A 4,664-nucleotide genomic window follows, 5' to 3' on the forward strand; every position below is an offset into this window, starting at 1 on the left:
AAGCGTGCGAATAGCGGTATACTGCTAATATAATGAACAGGCGTGCGAATAGCGGTATAGGCACGAATCTCGCCTTTTAATTGCTATCGGATATCAGATGAGCCCAATGAATTCTGTTAAACAATATCTTTTAGCGAATTGTTGGTGGGGGAGGTGGATGGGTGAAGGGGAGGGGGAGGGGAGATGGTGGAGGTGTCAGGGTGGTGGAGATGGGTGGATGGGATGGGGGATGTGGAGGAAGGTGAGAGGGGTTAAGGGGGATAGGGAGGGGGGAGGAGAAGAGGGATGTTGGGGTGGTGGGGGATGGGAGAGGGTTTGGGGTTGGGGATAGAGAGGGAAGTGAGAAGGGTTGAGGGGGATGGGGAGGGCTGAGGTGAAGTGGTTGGGATGGGGTGGGGGGATGGAAGAGATGGGGGGTTTGGATGGGGTGGTGGGGGATGGGAGAGATGGGGTGGGATGGGTGGTGGGTGGAAGTTAAATGAGGAGGGAGCTGGGACGGGATGGAGGAGAGGTGGGAGAAAGGAGGGTGGGTTGGGATGCTGGATTGGGGATGGGGAGAGAAAGGAGAGAAGGTTGGGGTGGTGGGAGATGGAGGATGGGGGAGGAGAGACGGAGGAGGCTTGGGACGGGGTGGGGGGAAAGTGGGAGGGGGTAAATAGGAGGTTTGGGAAAAGATTGAGGGGAGGGAAGGGATTGGGGTGGGATGAGTGATGGGGGAAGAAAGGGAAGAGAATACGGGTGGAGTTGATGGGAGAGAGGAGGTAGGGGAGGAGAAAGAGGAGAGGGATGGGGGATAGGGAGAGGAAAGGTTGATAGAGAGAGAGAGAGAGGGAGAGAGAGAGAGAGAGAGACTCTGTATCACACTCTGGAAGGACTCTCGTAAACTAGCAGCGGGGAGAGATTGAATGAGGCTGTGAGTGTCAGGAGAGAGAGAGAGAGAGAGAGAACTTAACCCTCTCAGCATCATATCCTCAGCTGAGAGTGAGTCATTGGAGCCAGTGTGAATAAGAGTGAGTCATAGGAGACAGTGTGTCAGTAAGAGTGAGACAGGAGCCAGAGTGTCAACAAGAGTGAGTCATGGGAACCAGAGTGTCAACAAGAGTGAGTCATAGGAGCCAGAGTGTCAGTAAGGGTGAGTCATAGGAGCCAGAGTGTCAATAAGAGTGAGTCGTAGGAGCCAGAGTGTCAATCAGAGTGAGTCAATTTAAGTCTGATAGTTTTGACAATTTCCCCATTATAGTGTTCCCTTTAACCTTCTCATTGTCAGAGTAGTAGTATTTTCCATCTAAAGTCAAATGATTTTAATTCGGTAAGAGCGAGTCACATCCATTACCATTTCCCTCTGTTATTTCACCCGCGTTGGAGGCTGTGAGAGAGGTGGGATTTGTCTGTCTGTCTGTCTGTCTCCGCTAGCAAGATTATGGAAATTTAACTCCACTGCATTATGATAAAAAATTGAGGAGCATCAGAGGAAGAGAGGATTCAGTCATGGGTGAAAACTGTCATAGGTGAAGCGTAGGGTCCTCAGACAGCGTTGATCCGATTTAGACACACTTGGTGGAAGGATTGAAGGTAAGAAAAGGATTCAGATTCACTTTAGAGACTGTCGGCCATTTTTAAAGGTCACAGTCGGCCATTTTTAAAGGTCGCATGGCATGGCTGAAAATTAGGCTCTTTAACTTAGACAATTTTTATTCTATTTGGACCAAAGTTGGGGGCAGAGTTTAAGGTCAGCCATGGATGAAACATGTATTTTTTGAAAACTAGGTCACAGGTCAAGGTCACAGGGCAAGGTCAACGTAAGCACTTTTCATCAGACTTGGATCAGGCTTCATGGAATGGTTGAAGGTCGGGCAAAGGCGAGGTAATTCGATTTTAAGAATAATCAAGGTTACAGAGCAGGTCAAAATTTCGGCCTTGGTGTCTTATTAACTTTTTTTTTTTTAAGTTACCTTAACATGTCCTCCTTTGTGGTTCATTCTGCATATTACACTTGAATATCCTTTTGTGTGTTGTTGATGCAACGTAAGGTGATATTAAAAGGAAAATAAATCACATAATATGATGCAACGTAAGGTGATATTAAAACGAAAATAAATCACATAATAGAATGCTTAGGTGATATATGTAGAATAAATCCGTACATATAGTGAGCTACGAACCTTCTGTATGACTTATTGCCCTTAGATCAGTGGTAGGAGCGGGTGTTGTGCTCTCTGAATGCCCCTTGTTAATTTTACACCCCCTCTTTATCCTTCTCTCTCTCTCTCTCTCTCTCTCTCTCCATATCTTGTCTTCCCTCGCCAAGCTTTTTACGATCCTCTCCCCTTTTTCCTCTCTCTCTCTCTTTCTCTCTCTCCATATCTTGTCTTCCCTCGCCAAGCTTTTTACGATCCTCTCCCCTTTTTCCTCTCTCTCTCTCTCTCTCTCTCTCTCTCTCTCTCTCTCTCTCTCTCTCTCTCTCTCTCTCTCTCTCCATATCTTGTCTTCCCTCGCCAAGCTTTTTACGATCCTCTCCCCTTTTTCCTCTCTCTCTCTCTCTCTCTCTCTCTCTTTCTCTCGTCTCCCAGTGTGTGTGTGTGTGTGTTTTAGTCTGTCTTGAGGGTGACCTTACCCTCTGCCATCTCAAGCATCTCTGTCTACACTGTTTTTCCATCTATTATATGTGTATTAATCTATCCGTGCATCTATCTGTCTCTTTGTATTTATCTATCTCTGTATCTATCTGTCTGTCTCTGCATCCATCTATCTCTGTCTCTCTCTCTCTCTCTCTCTCTCTCTCTCTCTCTCTCTCTCTCTCTCTCTCTCTCTCTCCGCCACTGTTTTACGAGCCTCCTGATAGCCCTTGACACAGACCTCAGCTTAGGTCATCCCGGATTTGACCTTCGATGTGGGACGCCTGTGTGTGTGTGTGTGTGTGTGTGTGTGTCCCTATGAATGTCATTGCGTAAAGTTTAGCTCTGTATGTATTGTATCTTTTGGCCAGGGAAGGAAAACGCACACACACACACACACACACACACACACACACACACACACAGAAAGAGAGAGAGAGAGAGAGAGAGAGAGAGAGAGAATTACCTTATTACTCCCCATCAGAACTTATTCCGTCTTATCACTTCCTCTCTAATCGCTCTTTATCGAGTTTCCTCTCTTTATTAGCTCTCATCTCGCTCACTTTCTCTCTTTCACTGTCTCTTTATGAAGTAGTCAGTTTTCTCTTACTTTATTTTCTCTTATCTCATTCACTTTCTCTTTTTTTTTTTTTTTGACTAGTAAAAATTGTATAGCGGTAAAATATAATTATAAGAAGGAGCTGTCTCTAATCTCTCTCTCTCTCTCTCTCTCTCTCTCTCTCTCTCTCTCTCATTGGTTCAGCCACACGTCCTGTTTCTTTTAAGGTTAATGGTGGGAATAACGAGAAGGGGAGAGGGGAGGGGAAAGGAGGGAGGGAAGGGGAGGGGAGGGGGAGGGGAGTGGAGGGGAGGGGAGCGCAGAGAAGAGGAGTGGGGAATAGGAGAGGAGAGGGGTGGGGGAGAGAGAGGGAAGAGGGGTAGGGGTGGGGGAGGGGGAAAGGAGCGGGGAGGAGAGGGGAAAGGAGAACAAAGGGAGAGAAGGGAAGAGGAGATAGAGAACCGGGGAAAGGGAGGAAAAGGGAAAGGGAGAGGAAAGGAGAACTGAGGAATGAAAGAAGAGGTGGTAAATAGGAAGAAGGGAGGGATTTGTTAAGTAAGAAATAAGGGAAAGGAAAGGAAGAGAGAGAGAGAGAGAGAGAGAGAGAACTTGGTAAAGGAGGAAGAAGTCTTTGGAAGAGTGATTGGTAGAAAAAGAGGGAAGGAAGGGAGAGAGGGAGAGAAAAAAGTTACAGGAAGAAAAAAGTGAGAGAGAGAGAGAGAGAGAGAGAGAGAGAGAGAGAGAGAGAGGGAGAAAGGAGGTATGGAAAAAGAAAAAGGAGGAAAGGAAGGAGCAGAGAGGAAAAAAAGGTAATAAGATGAAGGGAGAGAAAAGTAGAAGGGTGGAAAGAGGGAGGGAAAAATGGGGAGAGGGTAGAGGGGAAAGGAGGAGGAAAGGAAAAAAAAAAAGGAAGACGGAAGGAAGTTGAGAGGGAGTAAAAATGTACAAAGATGGAGGGAGGGAAAAAGTGAGAGGAGGGAGGGAGGGAGGGAAGGGAGGAGGGAAGCAGGGAGGGAGGGAGGGAAGGGAGGAGGGAAGCAGGGAGGGAGGGAGGGAAGAAGTAAGTGGAATGAGCCAGTTACAAGTTTGGGAGCAACTTTGATGGCGGTCTTTTCTGGTGCACAGTTTTTTCACCAGTTTTTGTGTGGTCGGGATAACATTAGCTACAGTACCCCCTCCCTCATCCCAGACACCCCCTCCCTCATCCCAGACACCCCCTCCCTCATCCCAGACTCCCCCTCCCTCATCCCAGACACCCCCTCCCTCATCCCAGACACCCCCTCCCTCATCCCAGACACCCCCTCCCTCATCCCAGACACCCCTCCCTCATCCCCTCCCCCCACACCCTAGCCACTCTTCCTCTTCTCTGCACCCCTTCCCTTCTCTCCACCCCAGGCCCCATCACCCCTACGTCACCCAAAATACCCTCCCCTTCACTCTCCCCACCACAAAGGCCACTCTCCCCCCACACCGCTTCCCCTTACCCACTC

The sequence above is a fragment of the Coenobita brevimanus genome, chromosome 20 (genome assembly GCF_032717465.1).
Source record: "Coenobita brevimanus isolate Jiangsu-jjx chromosome 20, ASM3271746v2, whole genome shotgun sequence".
Lineage (NCBI taxonomy): Eukaryota > Metazoa > Arthropoda > Malacostraca > Decapoda > Coenobitidae > Coenobita > Coenobita brevimanus.